Genomic DNA, 25,258 nt, shown 5'->3' with positions numbered 1-25,258 from the left:
AAGCCAGACTGTGCTGGTTTGCATTGCACTGCACTGCACAGACACAACCTGTTTGGGTTTTTTCTCTTTTTTTGATTCTGGTGGGAGTTTTTTGTTAGTTTTGTTTGGTTGTTTTTTATTTTTGGTTTTGTTGTTTTGTTTTTTGAGAGACAACTGTTGTGCTCTCAAGTAACTGCATTGATTTCTCATTGGAAGACAAACCAATGGTGCACAGCCTGGATATTTTCACAGTCCCGATATAGGTACAACCGCTGTGCTAGGTTTTGAAGTGGTTGTAATTTCTGTCTGCTCCACATTTCAGAGCAGAAAGCTCTACCTGGTTAAGGCTTTTTTGCGGGGGATGGGGAAGCAAAACTCTGGTCTATGAAATATCTCAGTGCAGAGAACAGCCTGTTCCCAAGGGGTTGACTTGCCAGCATGATTCCTCCCTACTTCTCATTAGGAAAGACTTGAGCTCTTTTCTACATTGTGCTTGTTGGATTTGAAGCACTGGGAAGGGGCAGAGACATTTATTGTGTTTAACAATTGCAAGAGAGAAATTGTTGGAAGTCAAGGTAGCTTGCAAACGAAACCAGTCACCCATACCAGACAAACTGGGGTACTAGGCCACTTTTTCCCTCAAGAAGGAAGAAGTAAAATTGTGAATAACCCCAAAATTCACCCGTCTAATTCAATTGCTGCTCTATACATATACATTTGGCAAAAATAACGGCTACTCCAAAACATGAAAGGGCCTTCCAGAAGGGTATGTATTGTCATACATTAATAAGATTACTGCATCTATAATCATTATTTAATTAATACACTGTTAATCCACGGGCCGTGCTGCATCCCCCATTTATAGTTAGCCATCCTTCAGGTTTCAGTAAGCTCAAGCGCACAAGTGAAGACTCACTTTCAGAGCAGTTCTTTTACTCAAAGAAGTGTGTGGTTATGTGTGAGTTAGGTGACTGCTTTGTATCCAGTGGCTGGCAATCAGTTCATTTCCAACTTTCATGCAAGCAAGGAGACAGAAAGCCAGATCACAGCACGCAACACAACTGATGTCACCAGCACAAACCCTAAAAGGAATCTTAAGAAGATGGAGAAAATAGCAAAAAATGGGTCTCAGTACCTAGGAGGCCAACAATTACTCTCTGAGCTGTCCACAAAGACTGACACGACATTCTCCCAGCAATCTACATAACACATACTTGTGTAAAAAACAGACCTAATACACTGTATTAATTTGAGAAGGAGTAATGAAATTGTGTAAACATGAGAAGGAAAAAATAAAATTGTGTGAACATATTTCTTCTCAGATTCCCAGTAGGCTTTTATGAACATGACAGCACAGCAGGTATAAGGAAGTTTTAGTTTCACTGTAATTTACTGGGGAGTCAGGTGTCCAGCTCCTGTAGGAAAAGCTGCATGGATCAGACCTTTCACTCTTAAAGAGCTCAGCCACAGTGCTATAGTGTTGGTGGACCCCAGTTCAGAATCACAGAATTGGTAAGGCTGGACAGGACCAGTGGATCATCTGGTCCAACCTCCCTGCTCAGATAGGGTCATCCTAGAGCACATTGCACAGATTGCATTCAGACAGTTTTTTAATATCTCCAATGAGGAAGACTCCACAACCTCTGAGGGCAATCTCTTCCAGTGCATGATCACCCATACAGTAAGCAGTATTATAGCACAATAAGTGTCAGATTCTGCAACTGGTATAGGGTAACCTGGGATGGAGGTACAGACTGGGGAATGAGATACTGGAAAGCAATGCCTTGGAAAGGGTCTTCATTGACAGCAAGTTGACCATGAGTCAGCAGCGCCCGGGCAGCCAGGAGGGCAAACCGTGTCCTGGGGGGGAAACAGGCAAAGCATTGCCAGTCAGTCAAGGTAGGTGATTGTCCTGCTCTGCTCTGGGGCGGCCTCACTTTGAATATTGTGTGCAGTTTGGGCACCACAATATAAGAAATATATTAAGCTATTAGAGAGTGTCTGAAGGAGGGAAACCGAGATGGTGAAGGGCCTTAAGGGGAAGATGTGTGAAGAGTAGCTGAAGTCACTCGGTCTATTCAGCCTGGAGGAGACTGAGGGGAGACCTCATTGCAGTCTACAACTTCCTCATGAGGGGAAGAGGAGAGGCAGGCATTGACCTTTTCTCTGTAGTGACCAGTGACAGGACCCAAGGGAATGGCCTGAATTCATGTCAGGGGAGGTATAGGTTGGATATTAGAAAAAGGGTCTTCATCCAGAGGGTGGTTGGGTGCTGGAAGAGACTTTCCAGGGAAGTGGTCACAGCACCAAGACTGACAGAGTTCAGGAAGTGTTTGGATAATACTCTCAGGCACATGGTGTGACTCTTGGGGATGGTTCTGTGCAGGGCAAAGGATTGGACTCAGTGATCCTTGTGGGTCCCTTCCAACTCCACATATTCTGTGAACATCCAATCTTTGTTTAAAATTGAATGTCTGGGTTTTTTTTAAACAAAACTGGATCGAAATTGTTATATTTTATATGGTGGTGCTTGCTGTTGATTTCCATGGCTTTTTTACAACATAATTAATCCTTACTGTGTATGTATTATTTTAATGGCAAGATTCATAACGTGGTAATTGCTCTTCTGGTAAAAATTAAACTATAAAGTATCCTCAGGCCAGGAAGTCCTCTTCAATACGATTTATTTACTATTGGTCCTCTAATGTATCACTTTACTACATCTAATATAAAGAAGTAGAGTTCTAAAATAAAGAGGTAAAGCAGTTCTTGTAGCAGGGATCTACAGCCAAGTGAGAAGTGTTGGGTCTGCCTCTTCTGCTTTTAACAAGGCAAGTGATGTACTCTGTGCATTGCTGTCCCCCTCTCTTGCAGCTTCTTTGTCAGGGATCTCTTTCTCCTGCCCTTTAGAAGGAAGTCTGAGGACAACTAGTCATCAAAGGTGACTGCTGGTCTCTAAACAGGGCAGGAGACACAAGGTCTGAGTGTCTGTCTCTCCTGCAAAGTCACTGGTCAGACTGGGAGTGCTAGACACCATCTGGGGGCCTGCATCTGGCTCCTGCCCATAAAGACAGGACCAGAAATGGCAGGTGAAAATATGATGGCTCACATCAATGGGTAGTGTTGCTGTGGGCCATATCCCCAAGTCTGCTGCTACTTGAAAATTAACTCAAGGGCCATGTGATCTTAAGGGAAAGAATATCTTAAAATGTAGGAGATTTTGTCACCTGTTCTCTGCTTTGACAATTCCTAGCATGTATGCAGAGCTATTCTCTGGACAGTTTCAGAATTCGGTTGCACTTCCCAGAAAAATCTCCGATGTGGCAGCCTCTTGCACATTGTCTGAGTACCTCCACTCCAGGCCTGCTATCTGCACTCGTCTAAAGATAACTGCATTTAGCTGGTTCCTGCAGGGCTTGAAAGCCAGCCTGCAGACCTCTAATCTCTGCATGGCACTCAGAACGGAAACTAGGGCCTGCAGGAGGGGCAACAGCTTTTCCTGTCACTGAGTAATGAGATAGCAAACCTCAGATACTGAAAAATAATCACACTCCCTAAAGGTAGGAGATTACCTTTGAAATATCTCAAAACTAATACACTCTTAAATGCTTTTTTAACTTGCTTTCTGATTCCTTTTAAAATATATCAGCCATAAAGCAGGGTTAGATTTCCCAGTTTTCCCCTGTCAAACTGGCAGCCAGAGCCAAATGCAGTGTAACAAGTAGCTGGGTTTGCGTATGTTCAGGTGAGTCCTGGGGCTGGAACCTGAAAAAACCCCTACAAATTATTGTGATATGTCCGAGGGGAAATAAAATCCATAAGGGTTATCAAGGCTGTGATGTTACGTCACTGCACCAGCCCAGCAGCAACATGTAGTACTTAGAGATATTTATTATGCAAGATATATTTATTACTAGACTAAGAGTAAACTAATAAAACCATGCCCATATGAACACACACACCTCTACAATAAACAAAACACTACCTGAGTGAGAGCAGCAGGGGGAATAAAAAATTATGCATGATCCTGTACTCTTGAGAGATTTTTAAAGGCCAAAATGCCCCAGCTGTTTGAGCATTACTCTCTAATCAGGTAGGCACTCTCACGTGGAACATGCATTGACATTGTGCATTCAACCCTTCCTCTTTTCTAGTTCTAGGGAGCTGCAAAGTCAGAGAGGACAGAATAAAGAGAAGTTGGGCAGCTGGGTGTGGAATTAATAAACCACATTGACACTTGGTATTTTCTTTCCAGTTATTCTGAATAATTTTGTGTCAGGTTGAAATAGCTGTCTGTATGGCTATCAGTTGAACTTCTAATACAACTGATGGCTTGTAAAACCAGCACAAGCAAGGCTATTGCCCAATAACACAAAATGTAGCTAATACATTGAATGAGATTTGAATCAAGGACCAGAATCAGGAGAGAGAGATGGAAAACATGCCTTAATACATCTCATTTAATCACATTATTATTTATTTATTTCTTCCCTCAGCATATTTCCTTTCAACCACAGGGGAAAGTCCCTCCAGGAGGTCATTGTTAATAAAGCAAAAGTTGTATTTCATCTACTTCTGCTTGATTAACAATAAGAACTCACTGCATGCCATGCAGTAATCCAACCTCACATATAATTAACAATGTCCACTTTAATAATGTCAGAAATGCAAGCCTCCCCCCACCCCAAAGGATTTTGGCTGTAAAAGGGTCCAATATTTCAAGGGCACCTCAGCAGCCTCAGGTTTGGATGTAATTCACCTCTTCACTTACATAGCCTTGAACAAGATTAAAGGGGGTTCTAATTCAGGTGAAAACCACCTGCTCTCTCCCCACAGCCAGATGAAGGCACGTGCTAGGGCCCTAGTTTCCAGAATCACTGGGGAAACGAAAACAGTCTTATCTTTCCTATTATGAATGCTAGTTTTCAGGCTGCTTTAGGAGAGAAAAAGAAGGTTGCAGACCTCTTACCATGATAGCATTTATAGCAGAAAACATGCAGAGAACATCTATACAATACCTCAGCTGCCTGAAACCCAAGGGCTCTAACATCTGCTTCTACAAGTCCTTAAAGAGACAACTTAAGCTGCTTAGAAACCCCATCTGCTCCATCATGAGCAACACTGGGGCCCTTCTAAGGGGGTTTGCATAGCCAAGTGGGTGAGGGAACATCATGTCAAGGGCAGGTGAAATGATGTGGATGATCAGTGAATCAGTCTCCTTAAAGACACAGTGTTTGTGTAACTGGACATTCCCTAGCAGAGGGCATGGGGAAGAAAGAGCACAAGGGTTTTCACTGTGAAAGAAGCAATACCAGGGAAAGCACAGCCCCTTTGCACGAGGCAGAAGCTGGGTTTGCAGGGAATCCACAGACCAGAGGAGGCTGAGAAAGTGGCCCAAGAATCATGAGAGACCTCTAAGCTGCCCCTGTTTTGTTCCCCTTCTGACTCCAGCCTGGGGACCAGGTAGAGTCCAGAAATTCCTCCATCTCTGATCCCCTGCTGTTCTTCCTTCTCTGCCTGGGCTTAATCAGCTTAGTCACCATGTGTGACTCATTGCTGGGGTGAGTCGAAGCCTGTGGCAGCAAGGGAGGGAGATCCCACTGAAGAAGAGGCCTCTGCAGTCCTCTCTGATCCTGACCCCACATGAAAGGCACTTTCTCCAAAACCCTCTTACCCATGCTCAAGAGAACAGCCCAACCAGTCCCTTCAACAAGCCATCCTCTGCTGTGAAGTCCACACTGTTGCATTTGAATGGTAAAAGTGTCCTGCCAGTTTAGGAGTCATGCAGTCACCAAACAGTTAAGATTAGATTCTGGAAAGAAAAAAACAAAGCAGAAGTAAGCAAACAGTTGGTCTCAGGATCCCAGAGGAGTCCTAGGCCAGGAAGAAAGAAATTCATTTACATAGGGCTCTCAGGCAGCTATTAGCAGGGCTGAGACCTGGAACCTAACTGCTGAATTCCAGCTTCGTGCATTTTTTCCCTATTAGGCATACCACAGTCTTGATAAACAAGTAACACTTGTTTCTGCAGCTGCTGCTTTTAGGCTGGAAGCAGTGCTCATGTATCTCTTCCCATGTGTCTATTCTCATTAATATCAATTTTAAAAGAACCTCACTGCTTCTTCATTGACATTCTTGCTATCAGCCATACACAATTAAACAGAAGAAATAAGAGGGTTTAGCTGTAATTACAGTTTTGCCCCTTTTGTAGAGAATGCATCCCGTGAAGACTGACACAGCTGAATACCTGCCCAGTCACACCAGTTCTCTCAGTGGGAGTTTTCAGAGGGAAAAAATAAATTGTAGCTGCATATATGGAATGCTCAGAGGCAGGCAGTGCCAGTAATTATCCAGCAAAATGTCACCAAAAAGCACAAACACCAACAGTGCTAACTTCCAAGGGGGTATAAAATATTCAGAAGTGCTACCCTGCAAAGGATGATAAGGCCCTAAAAGAACATAGTCCAAATCCAGCCACCATCCTTATGACAGCCAGCAAAACCTGCTAAGCCACTCAAAGTAATACCTTCCACAAGCTCTCTGCTTCATAGGTAGGAGCACTGCCCTTTCAGTAGACAAAAAGATGCAAGGGTGTGTACAGAACCACACATATATTTAATCCCTTTCATTCTTTGGCTTCTCTGTGAAGCCTAGGGCCAGACTAGTCTATAAAACTTTGCAGACACCTCACATCTGCTTGCAGGTACACATACTCTACACAAGTTGGCAAGCCCCTCCTTTTCCCCTCTTTCCCTCACCATGAGAACACACTGGCCAACCTCCCTGTTCAGTCCCTGCCTTAAGTCTGTTCACTCCGGTGCTGGGGCATCAATCCTACCCTTCCTCTGACTGCATGACAACGAGCACTCCTTGGAACTCCACTACCCAAGTGCCTCAGAATGGAAGTCTGTCATCCTTCTTTCCCCAAAACCCACATACGGATCTTTCCTCTAAAATTCACAGCATGGCCAGGAAATTCCCTTCTTTCCCTTCTTGCCCACCTTAGCAATCAGACAATCCTGCTGGCTGTTGAAAGCAATCACTTACAGTATGGCATGTAAGCCCTGTCGCTCAAGCAAGCTCAGCAAACCCCCTTAGCTGGGATAAGGCAGAGGAAGCCCCCTTCCCACAGACAGTCTGAGGGAGGCCTCTTATTTATGTGGAGCTGCAAGTCCACAGCAAAGAGTGTGGCATCAACCAAGGCTAGAAGGAAGCACTGGATCTGCAGCAATAAACACAAACCAGTCAGCCACACCCTGTCTTGGGACATGACTATGAGGAAGTGCAGAAATGTTCTCCACTGACAATTTGCCAAGTACAGAGGAATCAAGATGAACCAGGTACAGTGATATGCCAGATTCTGTAAAGGCATCTGGGGTCATGGATGAGGTCATATTGCTTGAAAACCCCCACAACCATGGTTCTGCCTGCAGTTGTGCCAAGGCCAGTGTTTTCAAAGCATCTCCTTGACACCTGTTGGAAAACTAGGGAACATGGGACCCACATGATTATCCTATGGCATAAGTCCAGGCACAACTCTTCACACAACTCTTCACACAACTCTTCACACAACTCTTCACGACTGCGATACACAGTCTCCAGGTCTATAGCAATCCAAAAATGCAGTTTTCCAAATCATCAGCCTCCTGATGTTGCAGTGCCAAAGTCAGTCCCCACCTGCTGTCCCCAGGACAAAGTCAACACCCAGCTTCAAAAGCCTGGAACTTCCAATGCACAAAGCCTTCTGGTTGAGACTCACGTCTTAGGCCCAAGAGGTACAGGGGCAACCTCTAAGCTTAATGAACTGAAGAGAAGCTTGTAGACAGCTGAGGGGTTGCAGGGGACAGGTGGAAGGAAGGGTGGTGGAGATATCATGAAGAACCTTAGCCATATGTGTACAGGAAGGCATCTCCTAGCCTTAGGATGCAGACAGCTAACCTTCCCTCCTTTTTCACAGCACAAAACTTGCAAAAACTAGGGCTTCTCAAAAAGCAATCCAGGCAATGAAGGGAGACATAAATGTAAATTTTCCCAGCATTATACTGGGAAGATACATCATTACTTTTCACCAGAGCATCTTTGCAGTAAAAACACCCTACCAAACCATTCAGTAACTCTCCAAAAATATTCTGCAGCTCTTATCAGATTCCTAGTGTTAAGGAAACCTTCCTGTCCTACCATTCAGGACCACTCTGACAGTCACATCCTTACCATCCCAGATTTTCACTGCTGGAACCAAAGTCCCTTCACAGCAATGCCCCACTTACCACACACTACACTCACAGTCAGAGTTCCCTCACCGGCTCAGCCCCAGGTTTTCCATAGCAGAATCGCACACAACTGGTTCCTTAAACACCATAACACCTTGAGCTGGTGCCTCCAAAGGAATTCCTTAGATAATGTACTCTTATAGTATGTTCATTCATTCCAGTGGTGATATTTAGTCTGGGGTCTCTCGCTGTTCCCTGGTTCCTTCAGAGTCTCTGGGTGACCAGCTACCCCCTGGTCAAGCCATAAGGCCCCGTGCCCTTTGTCAGGGAAAGGGTCAGTGCCAGGTAACAGTCCCTTCCCAAGGACTCCAGCCATTTCCCACCACCGCAGACATAATCTGCAGCTCACACCTCAGCTGCACACCAGGTATTTACACTAGTGTGTTCCTCAACACCCAGGTGGAACGAACTTTCTCTCATTAGGACAGAGATACAGTGCGCCAAAGAATAACTGTTCAAAAACCCAAAACGTCTGGGAACACAGAGAGAGGAAGGCAGCAGCACCATAAGGTACTGAGACAAGGGTTTGAAGCACAAACATGCACACAAGTAAAGCAGATGCATGCTTGGTTTATTCTGGAATGAATTCATGCCTTTCAGCATGCAATGAAACACTGGATCCAGATTTCTGACAAACACTGCAGGAATAGGCACATCTAGTTTATTCTGTTCAGATGCGGAGTTTGCCAGGAGAGGGGACAGAATTCATGCCACTGGACAAACAGCTATTATTAAGTTTTACTTAGGCTAATCCCAGATGCTGTCAGGGAAATGGACAAAATGGACACTCAGGGTCTCTTCCATCTCTGATATCTAGGAGTTGTATTTTATCTGCTCTGTCCTACCCACATTCTAACGAGAAACTAGACATTTCAGTAAATCACTTATACCCAATGCTTAAGAATTTTTTTACTACACTGTACAACAGAACTTTGCTCTCTCTGTTGATACTTTCAAGAATCTTTACAGGACCAGTCAATTTCAAGAAAATATTACAGAACAAGGCCAAAATACAAATTTCCTGCATACTCTTACAGAGCAAACCTGGTTTTTCAAAAAAGGAAAAACCAAACTCCATACAGGAAACAAAAATCTCACAGGAGACAGTACTCAGGTAAGAGTCTTCCACCAAGCCAATCCCAAACAAACACAGCAACTAGGCACAGGCATTACTCACAAATATCAAAAGCACTGCTGAGAAACATCACAGTCACCTTGCAATGACACCCTGGCTGGGTGAGGAGAAGGAAGGAGAAATAAAGACCAAAGACATCACATCTGTCAGGAACCACTCCTTTCAGATCTACTATAGCTCATGGATTTGGGCTTTGATGGTCAAACTCCAACATGCTTTGGAGTTTGAGGAGAGGCTGAGAAAGTCTGGGATTTTTCGCTGGTTCTGCTATTGCATCTTGCTCCTGCAAGAATGCTGAGTCCCGTTCTAAGGTCATGCTTTCTACTAAGTCCCCACTTAGGAATTTTAAGTAGCAATTTGGAAATTAGTGTCTTGAAAAGGGGTAACTAATTGCTCTGGAGACCAGCAGTGCCACAGTATCTTTATAGACCTGGTCATGCCACTTCTAACTTTCTACCTCCCTAACCACCTGCTCAAGTGCTTTTAATGGCTATATACCACCCAACAGCTTCCTTTGAAATGTGTGTACACACCACTTATTAAGGACTGGCAAACACAGATAAGTCAGTCCATGCTTTGAGGCATGACCTGAGGTACAGCTCAAAGGAATGTTGGTTTAAAATGGAAGTAAAGCTACCCCTGCCCCTATCTTCTGGCAGCCTGACATACATTGCTTAATGTATGGATTGGCCCTTGCCTTGCAACCAGCACAAACAGGGTCATATGAGGCTAATAATACTGGGAAAGGCGTGAATTAGATGCAATGTAAGAGCTTCACTGCTAATTATCCATGCAACCTCAAAGTCCTGGACCAGAGGTCTACTACAGGATAAGCTACAAGGTGATAGATACAAACCCTTAGGCTCTGAAGACAAGGACTCTGACTAATAAATCTATCAAACCTATGATTAAGAAAGTTCTGTCTCATATATCTGATGTTCAGAGCTGCAGATCTTACTCTGTGAATTTCTAATCTTAAAAAAGTAACAAAAAACATCTGGAAAAAAAATCAAACACTAGGGATAGTACTTTGTATATCCTAAACAATGTATAGTCTAGGTTAGAAACATAATTTCACTTAGGTGAAATTTCCCCAGGGGAGAAATGGTCCTATATGCTGGGAGCCTGTAGGGACAGTTGCAGAATTCAGAACTGTGCGGAAGCACTAACTTGTGGTTTCTCCCCTAAAAACAATCTGCCTCCCACGATCTAGGAGAAAAACTATACCCTTTCCAAAATTGTGCAGGACAGGTTTAGAGAGGATGACTGTTTTTGGAAGAGACCCGTTAGGCTGTACTGGCTCCAAAGAAACAGTTTCATCTGTAGATGGGCTGTGCACACCATCATGCCTTTCTTTAATTCATGCAGCCAGAGCTGTTATACGTACCTCAAGATCCTCTTCAGATGGGCTGGCAGCCTGGGACAGTGCCGTATGCTGGTTCCTGACCTTCTCTGGACCAGGACCTCCCCAAAACATACTCTTGCCGTGAGCGTCCTGTGTACATCATACTCATCCCACTGCTGTTCCTTCAGACTCCAATAACCAGGGCTTTGCAGGCAATTTATTTTCATTCTGCAAATATGGAATACAGTTTACAACATAGTTGTAAACATAGTCAGTTAAGTCAGGAAACAGAACTCTTCTGCAAGACAAAGGGCAGGCTTAAGGCCTGGGATTACAACAGGGTTTCTGTTCTCATTTGCTGGCTGCTAGCTTGACCTCTAAATATTCATGATGTAGGGACTAAGTTCAGGCTTACTGCTGTGGATGGAGCCTTGCTCAATTCTGCCAGCTCCTAAGAACAAGATCTTAGGCCCACAGAAAGTGTGTTTAGACATCTGTCTTCCAGCTTTCAAAAAGTGCCACAGTTCAGGCTAAGGCAACATCTGAACTTGAATTTGCCTGTGAGCTCCAGAACCTGAATGCAAGAACAAGCTTTTATTTGAAGGCTGCAGCATGGAAGAAGTTACACAGTCACCATTACCATGTCACACAGTGGGGTATAGGAGAGAGGAGCTCTTTGTTTTTCATCTTTCAACTTCTCTTGCAGCACCCAATAGCTTCACTAGCAGTGCAGCCACAAAGTTGGCCACTACAGACCCTCAGGGCTAGTTCTGCTTGGAGAACTGGAATTCCCTCTCCATGAATTCCTGCACTGTGCATGTCTTTCACCAAAAATTTATTCATCTCCTTTGAAAAAACAAAACAAGCGAACAATTTCCCCAGTCACAAGAAGATGAGCTCAAATGTGACTTTGAGTGGCTGCACTGAGCCACTTGGAAACATCACACACTCAGCTGACAAAAGGCAATGTCCAGGTAGAACACCACCGATCACCCAAGGTGGAAATCTACAGCACTAGCTCAAAACAAAGTTGGAAAGCAAAGAACAGGATGAAAAAGCCAAAATGAGGAAAGGAAGATAACACCAAATTTGAGGTCAACATCAAAACCTAACCAAATGCAAATCTCCAGACAGAAACATTAAAGTCCAGAAGTATGCGCCAAAAGAGATTCAGGATGGAATTCTCAAATCAGAGAAGAACAAAATTAGTTGAGAAACAAAACAGGTGACAAAATGGGACTCAAGCAACGTTAAATAAAGTTTTGAAAAAGAAGTGTTCTCATCAGAGAAATATTAATTTTTTTTTTATTTGACAGAAATATTTACTTTTTATAAATGTCAATATGGTCTAACAAAAGAGATTGAATTCTGATTCCAAAATCACATGTGTCCTCATGCCAGCAGTCAAGTCCCAAAAGTCAGACATTGATACATTTCCAAAGTGTAGAATTTCTAAGCCAATCTAAGCCTGTTTACTTACTATCTGAAGTATAAAGCTATGAAGAAATTTTTCCACTGTGTTTGGTTTTGATTTCAACATCCTATCTGGAACATTTAGCTCATGATTTCATGTTTTTCTAAGCAACCATGAAGGTTAGAAACTTACTTACTTTTTAAAAATTATAAAATGGAGATTCTTATTCAATATCTTCCTTCCAGTAGCTGGGATTTTAAGAAAAAAAATTATATATATATATAACATCCTGAGACTGCTGACAAAACCATAAGGTTTGGTAACCACTGCAACATGCCATAAAAACAGAATGCTTTCCATTTCACCTTCACACGTAACTCTCTTATTTGTGTAATTCAGACTCTATTCCAAGGAGTTTACTGCCATGTTTGCTGGATCAGTCTACTAAAATGAACTATTTGCAACTTCTTTAAAGAATTTCCATTAAAGTGTGATAGCTCAACAAGCACAAATCAATGATACTACAGCTGTCACAGACAAACAAACATCTGTGCTTGGATAGGATCAAGACACTGTTTTATGGAGAAGCAGTGCTCCCAAGACCATCACAAATTCACATAGTGCCTGTGGTGCCAGATTTTATGTTCACATTTCAAAGTAAACTCAAAGAAGTGGAAAATCACAAGTAGACATGAAGCTCCTTAATGATTCTATCAAGAGCTTAGAAGAGTCCTCTCCTGTGTTTGTTCTAGCAAATACACAATATATCTAGGCCTCATGAAAATGCAAGTGTTGGAGTGTGTAAATAAATGATGAAGCAAGTTCTTCCACTCTAGAAGAGCCCTGGCTTTTTTGCCTGTGGATATTTACACACAGATGCATGCCAGCATATGCTGGTCTTCCAATATACAACCCCAAACTTACCCTGACTTGAAACATTTTCCCCTGACTTGCACTACATTTACTACTGCAGGAGTCTTGCTGCTTTGATGCACCCTCATAGGTTAGACAGCTTTCCAGGACATGTCTTCTCCACCCAGGGTTTTGGCCCTGTGAGACAGCTGTTTTGCAAATCAGGATTCGTCTAGGCTAAGAAGCTGTTCTGACTATCAATGATGTACAAGATATACATTCTTTAGATACGAATTTCTAGTGAAAATCTGGAGAGCAAAAATTCTTCAGTCAAAATGCAACCTATTTCAACTAAAAGTGGAACTCGTTTTACAGCTGCTGCAGCACTGAAGCCAATTCATTAATGTTAAAGATCCCTTACATGGTTCAGGAGAAAGAGAGGACACTTCATAGGGCACCAGCATGAGTTCCCACCCCATTTAGAATTCCCACATGCTGGAGTGAGAATCAGGTTCTGCACCCACAGCAGGGAGCTTACCAAGAGAGAGTGTTTTGCAGATGAGGTCTATCTCTGAGGCAGCTGTTCAGTACAGCTGGTTTGCTTCTCAGCAAGATGAAGCTCCCAGCATATGTCAGGCAGCACAAAGTTTCTGCCTTGCTTGGCGATCCTGCCTAACCCAGCACTCCCAAGAACAAAACCAATACCCCAGGGACCTCCTACAAACTCCCTAGAGCTGCTGCAGTCCCTTACTTCAAACAGGGACGTGTATGGCCAATCTGTACTTAGGACTGGGACAAGCTTCTCCTTCTAGCTTGGGGAGATCCTGCTTGGTGTGATGCTACTGCCCAGCGCAGCCAGGGATGGTCATGACCAGAGAAGGCATAATGTTGCAGAACAGGCTTGTCTTCCAGGTTAGGATAGTATTTCCAGACAGCTAATTCCAACCACAATGAGAAGGAAGCCATGTTGGACTGAAAAGTGCCAGAGCTGTGTCCTTGGTTTCCTGGAGAAAAAATCTGCCTGGTAGGTCTCTTGAGGTGTGCTTCCACTCTTCTCTTTGCATACTACAGAAACATTTGCTGAGAACATCCTTTGCTCTGACAGACCAGCTGAGGACATGGATAGGAGTTACATCATTTCTGACACTGTTTTTTAAGAACCTCTAAGAAAGGAGATTAATTTCTTTCCCAAGGAACTTGGTCTTCTGGTTTGCTATCCTCACCCTTAGAAACATTTCTCTGATTTCACAGTCTGATGTCCCTTGCTATAATCTAATACTAAGAGCTAGCAGGAACACAAAGAACACATTATTCTTCCATAGATGACTTCACATATTTTTGAAGATTGCTATAACCTCTGAAGTCATCTCTTCCTTGAACTAAATAACCTTCCAGTTCCCTCCATCTTCCCTTGAAGATCATGCTTTCTAGACTAACCAAGCTTTTCTGATTACCCATGGCTCTACTTCCCCTGCATTATAACTGCTTAGGTTTGCACCCGACGATTTTCAGAGCACAATAAGTTGCAATAAAAATTCCCACAACACTGAGCTGTGAATTTCCTCTTGACTACAGCCAAGTGTGGCCCTTGCTCATCATCTCCAGCGAGCAAAGTGAGAAGAGGAAGGAGTCAGTCTTTGGGTTACAGTTGCACAGCTTACATCCATTGGTTGGAGGCTCTAGAGGAATGGGCTGTTGTAAATTTACAGCTACTGCTGCTTTTTTTAGGTACTTTTGCTACTGCTGGCAGACAGGTCCTTTGTTGAAGAGGCTCTAACACAGGACAAGGGAGAGCAGATCTGATGAGATGTGACTGTTGTGAATCCTAGTGCCTTATTCTCCTCAGCCCTCAGTTCCTTTCAGATTTCTGTTGGGCACAGGGCACCACAGAAAAGGGGTGTCTAAACAAAAATGGAGGAGATTGAGCAAATTGAGAGCAGTTGCAAGGATGGGCCCTTCAACCTCTGCTGGAGCCAGGAGTTGAGGGTATTAGTTTGCTGATTCATTCTCTGCCAAGATGCCGTGGGGGTGGCCACTGCTCCTTAGCCAATGTCTCACAGGCTCCAAGTGAGCTAGGGCTTCCTCACACTCTCAGCATGGGTAAGGGGCTGTGAGGAAAGATGCAGAAGGAAAGTAAGACATCAGTCACATCAGCTTCAAAAAACAGAATTGCAGTCATATTTCCAAACCCACTGTAGTGTTCAGACTACTAATTTTTCAGTTATGAGTTTCACATATTGAATGAACTATACCAATTATCTTTTCCTCCAAGTGTGAAAGACTTGTCTCCTCAGCAAAGCAGAAATGTGGGAGGATGATATATGTTTGCAAAAGTGCCAGGTAAGAGCAGGAAAGGAACCAGACAGGGAGAAGAGTGGATGGAAAAGGTCAGAATTACACTGTCTGGGGGAGTAAATGCTTCAACCCTGTAATTAAACAGAAAAAGTGACATCACTGGTGATTACAACCCAAATTTAGTACAAAACTCAGTAAACTGAGTAAACTCAGTTTAGTACAAAACTAAACTTACTGGATGTGCCAACATTTCCTAGAAGCACAAGTGCAACACTGTTCTGTAGGTCAACTAGCAGCAAGGGTGTGCTGCAGGCAGACCCTTTCAAGTCCTGCTATTCTATCAGAAAGACCAAAATCACCAGGGTGAGAAAAAAATGCATTGCAGCTATCAGATTTCCACCTGCTCACTGTGTTTTCTCTCATTAGGCAGCCTCAATATTCCCAGCCTCAATGTTCTCCATCTCCTAAGAAGCCTACAATGAAGGGGGCAAAACTCATCCAAGCACTAAAACAGTATTTCTTTTTAAGGTGAGCAAGCAGCACAGAGTTCATTCAGCCCATACTACAAGAGCTGGGATGTGGTAGAGACTGAAGGACTTTTTTGCCACATTGGTCTCTATTTCCTTACCCTTGGTGTGGAGAAGGGGAGCTCTCTGGTGGCAAAATGTGAATCTGCAAAGATGGATTTTCAGTGGTCCCATACTTTTGTCTGCTCACATGGAAGTCTCAAGAGATAACAGGAAAACAGTCCCGTGCCGACCTCTCCTAGAAAAATCCACAGCAAACACCAGATGAGTGTTTTTTAGGGCTGCTGTGGCTCCAAACAGGCGACAGTACTGCTCTGGGAATCTGAGATGCTAATGACACAACAGGAAAGCTGATGGGATGTCTCATGAGAAGCCGATAACAAAATCAAAGGGAAGTACATGAAATTGGTCTGCTTGGAGAAATGCTAGCAGCTGTGTAATCTGCCAGCCAAAGGGAGAGACATCTCAATCCTCACCATCCAGGTTTCACAAGACGCCAAAACAGAAGCAAAACCCAGACAAAAAACCAAGAAAATCTGGGTGAAAAAGTGCTTGGACTGCCATGATTTTCACAAAACAAGAGGCCTCCACTTTTCCCTACCTGATTTTTGGCATTGCCTTCTTAGGCAACAGTCAAGATTAAGTGTCCAGTAGCCCTCAAACAGTTTGGGGTCTCATGGGACCTGGAGGACCCAAACCACTCCATCTCATACAGAGAGCTCATGTACAAGGTTTGCTCCTTAAGGGCCAGCTTGACACCTGGTTCTCAGTTGTGTGCCACTGCTCCTCTCTGCTCCTCCTCTGGACACATCTGGCATCTCTCGCCCTTCCAAAAAACCTGGAAAAGAGACGCAACATAAAATATCACCAATCCTTTCTGGCGAGTCCTCTGACCTGCAGCCCCAGCACGCAGATGAACCATGTCCATGTAACCTTGGACAGCTGTTTATACCTCCTAGCCCAGGGCAGAGGTCTCTTGCCCAGCTGCACCTCCAGAAGGTGTAGCAACACCAGGAGTCTTCATGGGTTCAGATGGTGATGAGTCAAAATCAGAAAGGACAAAATCCAGGGAAGCAGCATAATGACAAACCCAAGACATTCCTGCCTGCACAATAGATGCTGCCAGCTGCCTTTGTCCCTCCTTTCCCAGGCATGTCCTGCCAGGAACAGGACACCAGGCTAGACAGACCTCTGATCTGACCCAGGACATGTCTAATGGGAGCAGAGCTGTCACATCTCAGGCCATAGCAGAGAGCCTGTCCTTTGGCAATGCCCTCTGCAGCTCTCTAGCGCTTCTTCCCAGACTGAGAAATTGTACCACGCTCCAGGAATGACCCAGAGCTGGGCACGTTTGTCAGCTTAAGCCTCTCTGTAAGAAGTAGTCGCAGTAGCTGGGGAGAAACAAGAACATCAGGCAGGTAGGCAAAGCCACAGAGAGGCCTAACTCCTCAGAAGATAAAAAAAAAAAAAAAGGGAGAAAAAAATAGTTGGAGACTACTAGTTTGCACGTGGCTGAGAAAGTCAGGGCTGCTCTCCGACAGACATGCAGACAAATTCCTTTCATGCCACCAGATGGAGCCGTGTCTTCAGTCACCAGCAGGCAGCTGGTATGGCAAGGGACAACAGCCCTCTGCTCCCCGCTCCACCTCCATTCAATGGGCACTGTCCTCAAACTGCCAGGAGAGGGCAACGGCAGCCTTGCTCTACCTCAGGGCCTGGCCTCCTCAGCGGGGCATCTCATAGCTGTAGGGACGCCTCACCCTGAGCTGGAGTGAGGCTGAATCTGGGACCGAGTCAGTTGGGATCCAGGAGAGGAGGGTAAATAAACCACCTGCCCGGAGCCAAGGCCCTTGGAGCTGGAGTGAAGGTCAGAAGTACCTTTTTGAGCACGGCAACAGCAAAGCATCATATGCTGGGAGTAAGACTTCTGTGATGGGCAATCTGACAGGGGAAGCACTGTCCAGGAGTTGTGTGCGGTTTTGGGCACTGCAATATAAGAAAGATATGAATTTATTAGAAAGAGTCCAAAGGAGGGCAACCGAGATGGCAAAGGGCCTTAAGGGAAAGTCGTGTGAAGAGCAGAATGGCTGAGGTCACTTTGTCTGTTCAGCCTGGAGAAGAGGAGACTGAGGGGAGACCTCATTGCAGTTACAACTTCCTCATGAGGGGAAGAGGAGGGGTAGACACTGATCTCTCCTCTGTGGTGACTAGTGACAGGACCCAAGAGAATGGCCTGAGTTCATGTCAGGGGAGGTTTAGGTTGGATATTAGAAAAAAGGTCTTCATCCAGAGGGTGGCTGGGTGCTGGAAGAGGCTCCCCAGGGAAGTGGTCACAGTGCCAAGTCTGACAGAGTTCAAGAAGTGTTTGGACAATACTCTGCAGGGCAAAGGATTGGACTCAATGATCCTTGTGAGTCCCTTCCAACTCAGCATATTCTGTGATTGGCAACCTGTCCATCCTGGCCTCCTTCAGAAATGCAGCTGCAGTCATGCTTCTTGCCAGCAACCACATACAGCTTGTTGGGTGATTACCCATCAGGAGAACTGATCTGTGCAACTTAAGCAATGCAAATGCTCAGAAAGAGATCAGTGGTTGCTGAAGATTGCTCACCAAACTGGTTCATTCCACCACACCAGCCAGCCTTTCTCCACTCAGCATGCCAGAAGACAGCCAGCATGCCAAGCACAGGCCACCAATACAGATTCTGACACAGAGAACAGATCTAAAAAGGGTGGTGGGAAAGGGATGTTCCACTCGCACTACCCTGTTTTTCAGTAGAGACCTCCCCATAGCCATGTCCCTGGACAAGAACAACCACAGCACATACACATAGCTCACCATGGCCCAGCTGTCTGCCCAGGTGGCAGAGCTATAGCTATCAAGCCACTCAACTCCATTCATGATCTATACACAAAGACCACATCCTGCAGGCTGATGGCACCCACAACACAGACAGGAGAGAGGTCAGGGATACTGTCAGAGGCTCCCATCCATAGCTGTGTTCTGTCTGCCTGCACATTTGCAGGAAACACAGAGAGATCCTCTTCTTTTCCAGTTTGTCTCTGCAATGTCCTCCTGCTCCTACACCTCACCTTGCACAGTCCAAGTGGCAGAAGTGGCAAGGAGTGTTGTCCATCTATGTGTGAGGCAGGTTCATCAGGAAAGCAATGCCCTTTTTTAGACTACCTGATATACTGGAAGGCAAAAAAAACCTGGTATGCTTGCTCACCCTAGCACCTACCACCACACTACTGGCACATCCAGCTTAGACCCACCCAATCCCAGGCTGTGGGCAGATTTGTCCTGCAGCTTGCCCCAGCTGTATTCCACAGGCACTGGCAGTGCTGTGGCTTCTCTCCAGCACCACAATAGCCAGGGCTGTGCTTTGGAAATGAGTGCTTACCTCTCCATACCTGCCTCTGCAACTCAGGCCTGCAGTAACCACCCTAAATTCTCAGAACACTCCCCTCACACACCACTGCATTCCCAGAAATCACATTCAATGCTACATCTTTTCACAGATGGACCTTCACTACCTTCTAGCAAACCCTCCACAGCTATAAGGCTTCTGTTGATGAACATCCCTCGTGCAATGACTAATATGGCCTCATTGCTTCCTTTTTCATTACCCCATGCATTTCTTATGGTTAGACAGTAAGCAGATTAGGGTGGGGATTTTCCAGTCTACGCCTGTACAGCACCTTGCATGTTTGGTGACACATGGGATAGGGCTAATTCACATGCCATCTAATCTTACCCTCAGAAGCCTTCCTTGTAATGAACTCCCAATTTTAACCACTAATAACAAGAACCAACTTTCCCCCATTCCACAGTGCCAAACCTACACAGGTTCAATAAGTGGCCACAGCTCTGACAAAAATAAACAGGCTAGCAGTTCCCAAGCCAGAACCGCCATCATGCAGGAGCAACACACCTCCAAAAGGCTTCTTTATTATTCTGATGCACCTAAGTGTAAATTCTGTCTAAGAAAATCAAACTGCTAAGGCAACCTTCTGTCTAGGTCACGGTGTGAGAGGAGTGGGGGCTAATTTAGTCAGGAAATAAAATAATTATTAATAGCATTGCAGATAGCAATTGCTAATGGCATCAGCAACCACCTCCTCACCTGGAACAAAGCCCACATAAGCCAAAAATGCTTATTCTTCTAGAAATTTCTGCAGCCATTGTACATTTGATGTAGCAGCATTATCATCTTACATGCGCAGAAAAGAGACGGCCTGAAGGTTAGGGTAGCAAAGGCTTCATAGGACTTACCACAGACTTCCTGCCTGAGGCTGGGAGAGTCGTGCAGCTTCTCTCAGCTCAGCCCTCCTCATCTATAAAAGGGGCTGCATTTGCAGCCCTGTCTCACAGCAAAAGCTCAGGAGCATAATCACAGTGAATGCTGCAAAGCTTTTAGGTAATGTGGCCAGAGATGCTGCCTAAAGCTTTACCTACTGGTTAAGAGGAGTTCAAGGCCTCTGTGCTCAATATGTGCCTCCCTTCTCATACTGACAGGATTTAAGATCCAATTCACATGTAAGCAGGGAAAATATAATTTTAAGTTTTGCACATTGCCTGTTTTGACAATTTAGGGGAGAGTTGAGCAGCAACTAGTCCTTTAGCTGATTCTGGGGCAGAATGCTTTTCATTCTCACCATCCAGGTCCTTTAGTGGCAACAAAATCAAAGGGGGGGAAAAAAGATAAGTAAATAGATAAGCCAGGTAGGTCAGTAGCTTGATGACATTCTTGTATACTTAAATTAACACAGAGCTGTTCCATTCCTCAGCTGCCTTCTTGTGCTATTTACTCCTTTGTCCTTTCAGTGGAAAAAACGCCCCAGGGATGATGAAGCATTGGGCTACCTTCCCCATCACACTCAATCCAGAAAGGTTTCTGATGAAAATTAACCCAGCAGCAAGCAGGTCTGGTTGTTCATAGCCTGCAGGTTTTACCATATGGAAATTAAAAGGATTACAACCTGCAGCAATTGTGGAAGTTGATAGCAAATTAAAAGGAATACAAGTTCTGGCATTCATCTGTAGCAATTTAGGACAGCCTTTTCATTACTGTAAAAATAGCAAGTATTTATAAACAACATCTAGCTCTGATCTGCCCCAAATCTCAAATTGCAATATAGAAAAGGCAGGAACAAAGTTAACGCTTCAAAACCAAATATCTAATGTAAAGGGGAAAAGCAGCTTGCCCAGTTTCACTCCAGGGGCAAGGACAGAGCATTAGACGAGACACTGGGCTCTTGGTTTCTGCACGCTGTTTGCTGCACCTCACCGCCTCCTGAGAAAAGGAATAGAGCATCACAGCAGTTTCTGGAAATCACCTTTAGGTTCTCCTTCTCTCTCAAAATTTCCCTTTAAATTTTTACTCCAATGCACCTAATAAACTGAATATTTCAGCAATGCACAGTGATAGGCTCCTTGTGGCTTTGTTTCTGCCAGTGAAATAGCTACGAATGTAAGGTTTACAGAGACTTTCTGTTCCTGTCTATAATTATCTTTGCTGATCCTTGCAATGCCAAAAGCACAGAACCAATATTCCATAAGCCCTGTGAAAAAGGAACTACATTTCAGGCACACTCATCTAGTGCAGTTACAGTAGCATCCATCAGCCATGACCAAAGCTCTGGGCTACCACCATGCCAGGCCTTACACAAGGGGACACCACCTGCTTCCTTCGCTTACATGACACAGCACGTAGAGTCAGGGCCTGATCCTTCCACTGGGTGCTCTGCAGGCCTGGGGTGGTTGTCCAGACTAAGAGCAGCCTCTGTGATCCCTGCCCAAACTGTGAGATCAGGACAAATGTTTGAAAAACAGCAGGTGGATGCAGGGCTGATGGGGAAAGTGGGGGCTAAGAGGGAGACAACAGTTAATTAGCATAAGTAGTGGTAGTTTCAGCTCACCAGCTGCTTTGCTGATTGTCTGCCTCCCTGATTTCAAACAGTAAGAAAGCAATTTGCTGAGGAATACAGTCAGTAGCTAAGACTGCCCCTCAGAACTGAAACTAATAGGGAAAAACAAACGATTTCCATGGTACAAAAGCAAGGCTTTCAGGGCTGTCATGTAGGAGTTTGCCTAAGTAAGGTATGGAGCATGCAGCTCAAAACAGCTACCAAATACTTCAGAGCGAAAGGCTAAAAAAGGAAGGTTTTTAGAGGAGGAAATGAGTCAGTAGCTTGGAGGACAGGAGGGGGAGTTCAAATAGCATATAAAGTAAGCAAGTAGTCACAGTCTCAAATGTGATTCTAGCAAATGCTAGTCAGTGAGGCAGATGTATTGATCTCAGGTTTCTGTTGATTCAGGGTCTTGTGCAAAAATGGAGTCTGTGGGTGTCTTTTTATAATGACCATGCTGGATTTTGAAGCGATCATTCACTGGACAGACACTTGTCAACTGCAGTTCACACCAGTTGTTTCTGCCTGGAGCCACAGCAGTCACCATCAGCTACAGAATTACTGAAATTTCTTGGGGTCCCCTATGGCTGGGGGATGGATTTTTCTGAGGTGGGGAGGAGGAAGTTTCAGGCTAATTGCAAACACCATTTACCTTAAAAAAGGGAGGAGAATTCATCTTTCAATATTGGTTCATCCAAACATACAGCTTGAGCTTTTAGCTTAGCTTATTTATAGCACTAACAGGAGGCTAAAAGGACAAAGGTTGTTCAGTGTTGAAAGGTAGAAGAGCTAGTAAAGAACCCCTTCCTCTCCACAATGCTGTACAAGTCACAGAATTCACATCTGTCTTTGTAACAACCTTGTATTGCACTGAAAGGTGGGGACAAAGAGCTAAGTCTCACCCCAAGAAACCTCTAGCCTTGCTCACTCATACACCACAATAGCTGGCCAAAACAGGGCGTGCAGTGCAGTAAGAAGCGGGAGGGTTACTGTCAGTGTGGCAATAAGCCACAAGGCACAACTTCCTCACCTCTGCTCAGGTCTCTATCCCATCAAAAGTGTGGGACTGATGGATAGGGACCTTGTAAATAGAACCAAAATTTCCTCCTGCCCTTCTCAAAACAAGGAGCTTCCCTTCATTTTCAGGCATCAAGACAACAGCTACGTAGCAGCCGTGAGAGGACCCTACTGCAAGCTCTCACTAAGGGAATTGCAGGGCTGCAAACAGTTGGGGTGATGCTTAAGGTCTCAGATGTGTGAGGAGAGGGCTGAGTGAGGAGCAGCACAGGGCTGGAAAAACAGACTCCCTTTCCTCTACACAAACAGCAGCACAGGATTTATGTGCAGCAGTGGTTCCCAAACCATGAGATATCTTATTCTGCTGTGAAGGAGTTCCTGTCCTCACTGAAGTTTCTTTAACCAGTTAGATACCTTCTCCACCCGCTGCAGTGTTTCCAAAAAGACCTCTTGAAACAGAGTGAGCCAACAGGCCAGTTCCAACTCATTTTCCCTTATAAGTATACAACATGAAACAGTCCCAGCCCTGTTCTCATGACTTTACATCATCCTCTTCCCCTCCTCCCCAGGATGTCTCACTTCTGTAACCCTCTGTCATAGCGAAACCCATCTATGAAGAGCAAGCTTGGAACAGCAAACAGGCAAATTACTCACATAAATTAAGACTAAAAAGCACAGCTGCCCCAGCTCTCTGCTACATGCCACTGGAGATAGAGGTCAGCCATGGCACTGCCATATGGCATTGACCCCCACTGCCAAACAGAGCCTGCCTTGATTTCCTCTCCCCACCAGAACAGTCACAGCAAGAAGGCAGGACTAGAAGTTGTCCAGAGAAACATATGCTTAGAACTGAAGCTCTACCTATTACACAGGCATTATACCTGATTTGTTTAAAGAGAAAAAAAATAAAAAACATCCCTGCTCAATTCTTGCTAATACTTCCAACGTAAGTCAACATTTGGTTTTGAATTTAAGCATTCCATGATTAAATATATCAGAAAAGACCATAGGGAAAAACTATCCCCTCAGTCCAATTCAAGCTCAGGTCATGCTGGTAGGTCTTTTGCTAGTTTCACTACAAATCTATTGCAAATTCTCTTACAAAAGGAACCCTTGGTCAGAGTAAGTCACCCCACACAAGAGCCTGATGCAATAGGACTGCTTTTTCAATACATGAATCTTCTGTATGGTGTCTTTCCGCAACTTCTATCTAATGTGAACAGGCCTAACAGCATCTACAAAGGGCATTCACTGGGGTAGGCTACAAGGAGGGGAAAAATGAAATCAATATTAAACCCCTTTAATTAGAACAGCAATATGGATGAAAACTGTACGGTATGTAAGCATGGCTCACACCTTTAGAATTGAAGCTTCATGTTAGTTGCCTCATACCCTAGCCTTGAAAACATGCCAAGTCTTGGTTTTGTTTTCTGCTTACAAGTAGGCACATACTTAAATAAGCTTGATGCTGGGGGGGTTTACTCATCGATTCAAACCAGGAACATCGCTGCAGTCAGGATTCAGTAATAAAAACCTAACTTTCTATACATTTTCGTAACATCAGTCGGTGCCTGTTTACTCTGTTTACAAGCAGCCCGAGCTTCACTGCCTGAAAACATTAAGGAACGAGTATTGTCGTAGCGGTCGGAGTGAGCAGGACTACCATAAACACAGAACAGCGGCTTCTCCGAGCGCCCCGGTCTCCGCAGCAGCGTTTGCTCGGGATCAGCTTTGTGCCGAGGACAAAGCCAGACGTTTCGGCCATCCGGACGAAGCAGGCGCCGGGATCTGGGATCCGCGGGTGCCGGTGGGAAGCGCAAGGCTCTTGCCGCAGCAGCGCGAGCCAATCAGGAGTGCCAGACTGAGATCGCACCAAAGTAGGTAGTGAAAAACTCTCGAAGGGAAAAAAAAAAAAAAAAGAAAAAGAAAAAAAAAGAGAGAGAGAGAGAGAAAGGAAAGTCCCAAAGTCCACACTTCCGCCTCGTCGGCTCTTCCTCCCGCCCGCCCGGCCCTGGCCGTTCCTACTGCGGCCGCCTCGCCTCGCCTCGCCTCGCTCGCCCTGCGGGCTCCCCGCCCGCCCCGCGGCCATCCCAAGGATGCCCCGTGGCCATCCCAGGGATGCCCCCCGACCCCTCACGCCCGTCTCAATCCCTGTTAGCCCCGCTCCCAGCAGCCCAAAACCTCCTTACGCCCCGCTGATAACCACACCCCCCCAATCCCCGTCCTTTCCCACAAGGCTCCCCAAGCCGCCCACTCTCCCCTCAGCGACCTCCCCCCCGCCCCGCACACCTTGGGGCAGGTAGCCCCGCCCCACCACTCTGAGGGGCGTCGCCATTAGTCGGCCGGGGCGTCAATCAGCCGGCGGCTGCCCTGTGATTGGGCATCTCGGTCGGGTGGCGGAGGGGGAGCCGAGCGCGAGGGGGCTGCGGGTCCCCGCTCTCTCCCCGGCCCGCTCGCGCGTGCGCGCGGGGGCTAGGGCGTCGCCACGCGGGGCTTCCGCCATAGCAACGG

General features: G+C 45.3%; 1 long non-coding RNA gene across 1 annotated transcript; it reads right to left on the bottom strand.

Annotated features, from left to right (window-relative positions):
• Nucleotides 1–1,846: 1,846 nt before the first annotated feature.
• On the bottom strand, nt 1,847–25,257 carry LOC126640741 (uncharacterized). Its single transcript, XR_007629126.1, has 6 exons — nt 25,037–25,257; nt 17,696–24,641; nt 16,419–16,655; nt 15,919–16,055; nt 10,772–10,957; nt 1,847–5,791 (listed from the first exon to the last, which is right to left on the bottom strand). It is a non-coding gene; the product is annotated as an uncharacterized LOC126640741 (long non-coding RNA).
• Nucleotide 25,258: the final 1 nt, after the last annotated feature.

The sequence above is a fragment of the Myiozetetes cayanensis genome, unplaced genomic scaffold (assembly GCF_022539395.1).
Source record: "Myiozetetes cayanensis isolate MyiCay16 unplaced genomic scaffold, myiCay2020 scf2-11, whole genome shotgun sequence".
Classification (NCBI taxonomy): Eukaryota; Metazoa; Chordata; class Aves; order Passeriformes; family Tyrannidae; genus Myiozetetes; species Myiozetetes cayanensis.
The sequence above is the reverse complement of the archived record's forward strand: the minus strand, read 5'-3'. Positions and strand labels throughout refer to the sequence as shown.